Source organism: Dufourea novaeangliae, unplaced genomic scaffold, assembly GCF_001272555.1.
Source record: "Dufourea novaeangliae isolate 0120121106 unplaced genomic scaffold, ASM127255v1 scaffold322, whole genome shotgun sequence".
Lineage (NCBI taxonomy): Eukaryota > Metazoa > Arthropoda > Insecta > Hymenoptera > Halictidae > Dufourea > Dufourea novaeangliae.
The window spans coordinates 50,829-59,694 of NW_015374190.1; positions in this window are offsets into that span (position 1 = coordinate 50,829).

Below are 8,866 nucleotides of genomic sequence, written 5' to 3' on the forward strand. Positions count from 1 at the left end.
TCCAATGAAAATATATTCTCGCTGGAAATAAAAATTTCACCGAATATCATGCACGAAAGGTAACAAAAGTATACACAGACTCCGTCCGATTTCTTAACACGCTCGCGCCTCGCTTATTACGAGAGACAGGACGCCAATTAATTTTTCTCCTTACATCGCGAAATTAAGTGTCCCTCTTAATTATCTCCCGCGGGGATTTGCTCGTTCCGAGGTAGGAAATCGGAGCGCGCGCGCCTCCCCCCCTCCTACCCCTCCCTCCCAATTGTACCCTCGAATCAATTCGAACGCGTTTAATTACCGTGTATTGCGCATCATTACGCGAGAGACGGAAGTAACGGCGGAGCGACCGGCTCCGTACGATTTATCGAGCAGGCGTTGATCCGGAAGACGAGCCCACTTTCGCCGCGGCACGGTGAGCACAATCTCTAAGACCTGTGCCACACGTCAGGAGTCTACCTTACGACCCCACGGGACACTGCATGCATGCCTCGTTTCACACATATGCGATTGTGACTCCTTCACGACCTCTCTTTTTCAGACCGGAGAAACGCTGATTGTCCTCTCCGTATCGCCGTTCTCTCTCGCGCCTCCCCCCCCCCCCCCTCTTTCCGTTCCGTCTGATGAGAGAGACAACGCGTCACGAGAAGACGCAGAGAAAGAAAGAGGAGAGAAGAAGACCGACTGCGAGCACAGGTGGCGGAGAGGCTGTGACATAAGTGAAATTAACAAGCACACGTGCTACCGGTATACACATGCCGGGGACTTTCTGAAAGGATTCTTTTCGCGATGGTATCGTGCTCCCCCGTCGCGATTATCCGTTACAGGTCTGGAGGGGAGAGGTTTAATCATATAGTAATGAGGATAATTTGGCCGGGGTGCTTGTGAAATGTTTATGTTAACCGAAACAAAAAAGACAACCGACCTGCAGAAGCGAGGACGCGGAGTACATACGCTTGTATCTGACGGGCTGATGTCAATTCCCTTTGGTACACTGTAATTACGACATTGTTCGACAACGACATGCAGGCCCGAGCATGAGAAGATCAGTCGTCCGAGATGTTATCCGATAATTCAATATTTTGCGCAAGTTTGCTCGTTGAATATGCGCGGACAGACGGAAGGAGGAGTCTTTCTTTTTTGTGCCAAGTATGTAATTGTTACGAGGAACAGTTTCTAGATCGTTGTCGTTGACGCTACTGGGTAACGAGAAATTAGACGTTCGCGGTAAATGGGTGAGAACGTGATATGAAAAGAAAGATTTTTTAGGGGGGGTTTTTCGGTTTAGTCGAAATGTCGGGGACAATTAACCTGGTGACCGAGATAGACGAGGTAATTCGCCGTTTGTAGTCGTCGAGACTGTGTTCCCCTAATTTTCTTTATTTGGATTGTAGGCTGTATATTAAAAAGATATGTTTCTTCTGGATTCCGGTCTATTTACGGTGCACGATGATTAACCTGAGGACCTGGTCGGACGAGTTAACTCGTCGTTTCTAGTCGTCTATGTATTTCTCTAGTATATTTTATTTCGAAAATTCACATTTGTATAAATCAACGTGACCAGAAATTAGATAGAAATTCGTGTACCGGATGAAGGATTTTATTAAAGCAAATGATAACGATCGAAAAATGACCCGGTTAATCAGGTACTAATTAAATATACCCATTTGGGATAATAGAACACATGACACACGCGAAATGTTGTGTAAAAGATAGTGAAATTATTGAATGCCTAATTGACGAGGCAGGTCTGGGTTAGGTTAGATCCATTTCCTTGAAAACAGTTAAAAAGTGATGCTGCACCTATTACAAATCTCAGAATGAAAAAAAAACTGGTGATTGTATCCTACCAATTTTGAAGACTCCCCTTTAAGTATAATATCCTCTTCAGTAAAGCCCCACTGTCCTCGTTAGCATTTTATTCTTCCTTTCCGCTTCCACCTCCTACAATCGACTCACGATTATACGTTACGAAGTTACCTAGCTCGAAGTTGAAAACGAGCTTTTGAAAGGCATTAAAAATTCAATAAACATTTCGATGGTGCCCCAACCGATACATCGTCCCGAACATGCAATAACAAACGCTCACCTTTAATTAGGCGTAATTAAAAAAAAAATTACCTGAGCACGCATTCAAGGCGGTTTACATTCCAGTTCAACGATCCCTCGTTTTCTCAAAGAACGGTATGACGCTTCACGTAATCCGTGGCTATACGATTCCGTTCATTTCTCAGGAACGTAAAAGCGTTACGTCTTCGAACGTCTGATTCGACCTATGGTATCCCGCCGCGTGGTAAGTACACACATACAGTTGTAACGCATCTCTTACTCTTACGTTATTAATCTGTAACCGCCTGCTTTCACCGCGTCGCGGCGCGAATAATGCGAGCACAGGAAAAAGGAAAGGAGAGAAAATGGGTAGCAACGAGCTCGAGAGAGAGAAAGAAAGAATGAAAAATGAATTTAGTTTTACCGGCGTGGAAACCGGAACTCGGAAGAGAGTGTGCATCGCGCGCGAATTTATAGCTTAGATGTGCGTACTGCCGTCGCGAACCGTGTTTCTAGCGTCGCCTCGTGAGATGCAACGCAATGTCGACCATGGGAACCCCTCGTTTCTTTTATGTTTAATTAATCACCGTCATAATTATATTGTTCGGTGGAGTCATATTGTTTTAGCGCTTAAACTGCTGTTTACGACACCACTCCGCATGGCGTCGTCGTCGGGAGAAATGGGTCAGCGACTTTTCGAGTTCATGAAAGACAACAAGGGTTTCACGATTACGATATGCAGTTGCTGTCGCGAAATTTTCGGTTGTATACCGGTTATAAATGACGGTTGTATTCTCCTCGTTCCAGTTATATAATAATAAAGGGATAACAATGGTTTCTTTTGCAGAAGGTGTACACGCGCGCGTGAACAATAGCTGGAGCACCAGTCAGTTGGAGCCAGTAGCAACCGGGGCACCGAAAACATGGATTGTTTCTAATCGCCATTGCCTTTCACGTGATAATTATAGAAGCTTTGAAATTTGAGTGGAAAAAAAAGGAAATATTAACGGGAAAAAAGTTCTCGTGAAAGAAGTAAATAGAAATTGCATTTCTTAAAGGTCTTACTAGATCGAGGACGTTTCCGCGAACTTCCATTTTGTACACCAATTTACAAGGAATAAATGATGTTGGAATAAGTCGGAAGTACTTATCTTCTTACCGCGGTAATATGGCAGAAATTTACTCGACAATAATTAGAAAATAATAATAATGGTCATTTTGATATGTAAGTTCGTTAAACTTCACGAAAATGGAGACTGCACGTTAGATGAATGACACTACGCTATAGCAGTAGTATATGTATGCGACATAACTAAACTGAAAAAAACAAACGGAAGATTCTCATATCTCAACGCAATAATTACTAGATTGGAAATAAAAAAATATTATAAACTAATACTATATATTGACACATTTTTTAAAAAGTAATTAAAAATATTTAATGTCATATTATCTCTAAAAGAAAATGAAGATCTTTATATTTCTACAAAGACAAAATTAATTGCTGTATTAATTTGTTACCTGAGAGAGCATTCTAGATCGGAGTACAAAGAAATTTACATACGAATGCGTCCTGCATAATCAAAGGGGACCGTAACAAATGCATCGAATCGAATAATCCTGTGATTATGGATCGATAGTGGCGAAGGACTTCGAAACTTCCCAGGAAACTTTGTTCCGATCTTTTCTTACGAGACAACAAAAAGTTCTCGATCCCTGTCGTGCCCGATTAGAAAATTAACAAAGGAAGAAGGAAATTCTCGGCTGACATCGCCAGAAAAAAACGACGAAAAGGGAAACGAGGGTATTGTAACAGGGAATAAATTCGAATTCGTTTTTCAGTCTGCATCGTTTTTTTATATTATTAATACCATATATTCTCATAATTCGGTGGTACATTTGTTTGAAACTTTCGACACGGTTAAAGGTCACGACGTCAATCCATTTAAAATTCCAAAAAACTAGAGGTTCTTGTGCGCTTCGAAGAACATCGAACGTAAACGAGGAACATGCCGCATTGTTTACTACTACATACTACATACGTTATCGAACGTTTATACCATATATATAACACTCTTACGATATATATATATATTTTTTATATATATATACATAACATATTTCTTATGCTTAACCGTAAATTATAGTTTGTTGAGATCTATCTGATTAAAAAAAAATACAACAAGTGGGACATAATATATTCTACCGAAAGACTATATTAGAAACGTACAATTAAACAGAAGAGTACGGCTATAATCGTTCAAACTCAACAAAAGATCCTCTGTACACAAATTGCTGAGTAATCTATTCGTATCAGGTATGATAATTCGTTACGATTGTACTCCATCACTTAAGTATCACCGTCTGAAACTATATCACTGGGAACCGTGGAAACAATGCGCGAAAGTGCAACGAACCATCACACTGTCAAGTTAAAGGAAAGAACGAATCCTCCGTGACCAATAAAATATTGCTTTTGCACGATTGCTTATTACTAGACTGCGGATATTACGCGAAACTCTGCAAAATGAAACCTCTATAACCGCAACGATTAACATGATCAAGGAAACAGTCTCTCCTCCCCTGATTCCAGTGTGCACAACAGAATGAATAAAATGTAACAAGTAGACTACAGATTCTATGCACTTATAGTTGTTATATAACAACTACAATAAAAACAGAGATACTTCAACAACATATCGCTCAATTATTGCGATAACGATATAATTAAAAAATCACGATTTTAGGGATAATGAATATTTTCATATAAATCATATTAAAGTGACTGTCCTGACGTGGTAAATTTTAGAAACTCACTTACAGGATTTAACCGATAAAAACTACAGACAACAGCCGTTTTCTTTCTATACTAATAACTAAAAACAACTACAAAATTTGAGTTATGTCACTGTTGCAACAAATAATCGATATAATAAACTTATTCTTTACGAAAGAATCGAAAATCCTTCATAACGTGAATCAATTTATCGCCAATCTCTTATTTTCTGCACAAACATCCGCAGTCCAATACCAAATCCATTATATCTCACTTCTCAGCCAACAAACTCCCCGTGGTCTCAATCCCTCATCGTTCCCACGAACGATCCGCAAGTCTACGTACACACAACAAGCGTGGTACATACTCCGGTTTCGCGAGATCGAACACCAATAAAATATTTAACTGGAACGAATTTAACACCAGAACTACCAAAGCAGTCGAAATGACTGGACAGTACACTTCTATAATGACGATTAAAACGTTACAACAATACAGATCATTTGCAATTTTTATTGTAATATGAAAATGAAAGAATTAGTTGACTTATAAATTTGTGTATTTCCAAAAGGTTGCCACGTTTAACCCTTTTAGTCCCAAATGACGTAGCAGTTACAAAAAAAGTACTTTTTTCTAACGGTCATTCACTGGTATGCAGTCAATTACTGGTTCCTTTACCCTAGAACAATTAACAACTAGCCCGACGTATGGCTACAATAAGACCGAAAAGGTCACAAACCAAAACAGAACAGATACATATTAATCCCCGGTAGTTCTACAGTTAAAATCCGTTCTCGGCCCCCCCACCGCGTGCTCACCACGTCCAAACAACAAACAACGAACATCAATCGACCGGAAATCGATCAGGAAAATCGATCGAGAAACAATCGTTGATACGTACGTGCGTGCGGCCAAGAAATCCGCTCTCGGTCAACTGCTGTCCACTCGCGGAGACTTCCTCCCTTGTTCCTTTACGCCCGTGATTATTTACTTAAAAAATACGACCAAAGAAAGCACACATCGCCCGAGTGTGTAGACCCCCGGTGACGCTCTTTCGGGGGATGTCGGTTGGCTGGTTACACCGTGTGTGTGTCACTGATCCGCCCGTAAAACGTGTGTGTCTCTGCAGGTGGCGAGAGTGGGAAACACGGTTACCGGTGGCACCGGCGCATCAGAGAGACGCGGCGAAACTATAGAGGAGCAAAAGTCCACGTGAAGGGCCCCGTGCCGTGTCGCGTGCGAAACATAGGACGATACTGAGGTGCCGTTCGCCAGGCATGGATACCTCATACCCGCGGCGCAAGGATCTCTCCCCCGTATCCCTCTCTGTCGCGTCGGTCGGTCGGTCGTCTGTCCACGGGGGCCTAGGCTCTGTCTCTCCTATTCCTCTCCCATTCACACGCCACCGGAACAAATCATCCCGTCTCGCTTCTGGCACAACGAGCGCTCACTTCCTCGTTACCCAGACCCGCCGATCCTCCCTCTGATGGCTTTTAACCCGCCCGCACTCCTCTCTTCCACCCCCCCCCTCCAGTAACCCCTTTCGCGCAATACAGCCTAGTGAACCCTAGGTGTATCGGGCGAACCTAGCCCAGCCGAGAGCGCACGCGCTTTACGCGCTGCTTACCTCTTACCATCTTCACACCAACACACTCTCTCACCTTCTGTACCCCACCCCCTCGAAACGTCACTCATGCTTGTTCACTATCTTTCTCTCTTACACGTCTTTTCCTCTTGTCGTTTCAGTCGCAATTTTTCCGCGTAACTCCCTTCTGGTCATCTTCCTTCCACGCGACCCGATGCTATCTCCGACGATGCTTTCTCTTTCTCTTGGTTCACCGTGATACGTTTCCGAGGGAACATCGTACACAAAACGTTCTCCACTTCGATCGTAACACCCGCGATGGATCATCGAGTCGCGCCGAGTACTCCTCCTCCTCTCGCCACCTTTACTCGCGTCTTTTCAACGGTCTCCGCTTTTTTTTTTTCGTTACTTCCGCGCGCTCTTTCCCGCGAGGCGACGTACAGCGGTTCGAAACCGAAATTCAGTAGGTTTTATGCTTATTTAGTATGCTTCTCTTTTTTTGTATGCTTTCTCGCACGCGCACGCTTAGTTAGACTCCTCCGATTGGCCCATCGCCTGAGTTTCCCGCGAATATGAATCCCGTGGCTGCTGTAGTGAATTTCGAAATGTTTCTCCATGAAACTTCGGATTTGATTATTCTTATTAAACGGAGCTTGGAAGAAAGTAAACGGGATACAGCCGTTGCGCAAGACGGAAGCTTCACGAGTGACATGCAAAAGAGGGAAAGGAATTGGGAGGGAATGCGGCAGGAAATTGCCTGGTGGAGAACAGAGTTGGGTATTATTTCAATCATTACTGTTTAATACGTCGTATTGTTTAAATAACAATTATCAAATAATTAAATAATTATTATTTAAGTAATAAAAAGTATTGTGTAGAAGATCGAGAAACATATTTAACACTACCACCGTTTGCTTTGGGAACTGTCTGCACGAGTGCACTGTCGCAACAAATGTTTATTTCTAATTAAACGTTTGTTTAATAAACAACAAATGTTTTTGACGGAGAATATCTTTTTCGTGGAATACTAAAGGAATGATAAAATCAGGTTTCATTAGTTCGTTACGATCTGAAAAAAAACAATACAATTTTTATTTGGATATAAAGTCTACCCAGCTCTGTTCGAAGTCACTCGTACTGTACGAAAGTATGCAAATTGTTAGATTCCAAAAAAAAATAAGTAATAATGACCAAATTCTGTTCGTAATCAAGAAATTAATATATCTTAACATGTTCTTGATCAAAGTTCAAACATGATGCAAGGTACTTATCAGAATGATAATTTTACAGAACTCAATTTGATTTACCGAAACAACATACCGTAGAAAGGCATCACTATGAAAATAAATACTCAAACAGTTAAGATAATAGGACAAAAACAACTGTACTTTCAGAAAGAAAACGAAAGAACATTTCCTTGTTACCATTTTTAATCTGTAACATCAAGGAAACGTCCAAAGTATAGATCAGTAAACACATGATAATAATTATTAATCATTATCAGTAATAATTTAATTACATTAAAATTAATATTCATGCAAAAAAAATTGACAAATCTTGAATAAAAAAACTGCATCGAGCCTAACAAGTTGCACACCCTCGTAACTATCCGCGCTCATTCTAAGTTTAATAGGAACGAACTTACGCAATAATTTTTATCTTTAATATCTTCGTAATAATCTCAAAGTATTCGCGTCGTTCATAAGTTTAAAATAACAATCAATTCGCTCGGATCACGTTAAAACGATAATGTGTACATCTCGCTCCGTTAATGTCCCGTTTTTGTGGTCACTCGGATCCTCCATCTTGGATCGCGCCTGGAGCAATCCCGTGGCGCGAAGAGATCAAGGAGGATTGCGGCGTCTCTTTTTTTTCACACGTCTCGTCTCCACCGTTTGAAATCACGGTCGCGCGTCGGAAACACGAGACAGGAGTAGATGAGATACATGCTTAAATAACTCGATACAATTTTCGTGTACATAAATCCACAGTTTATGAGAACGTAATTCCATCCATTTATAATTTATACAAGAGAAACCGTGTGTGATTCGTATTGTGTTTGTGTATGTAAGTGTGTAATGTCTGACGTGTGTGTGTGTGTGTGTATGTGTGTGTACAAACAAATAATCTTATTCGTGTCCTTGTTACAAACACTACGCTGTGGGAACGAAATTTGCGTACAGGGATTTCGAAAGGTGCGCTGTACCACGGCGAACAAGAGGATTTCTAAGGCCGAAAATTATTCTTTTATCGTACGCGCGCGATCATTGTTCGTGAACATTTTTTTTTTCTGTTGGTAACACGATCCACGGTGATGTAACCACACCTGCGCATTCCGAGTTAATATAAACAGGTCTATGAATTAATAATTAGACGGGGAAAATCTCGCGGTACGGGAAAATAGGGTATCAACGGTTCCTCATCTCCGATCTAGAAATCGCACACGATTCTCCTTGATA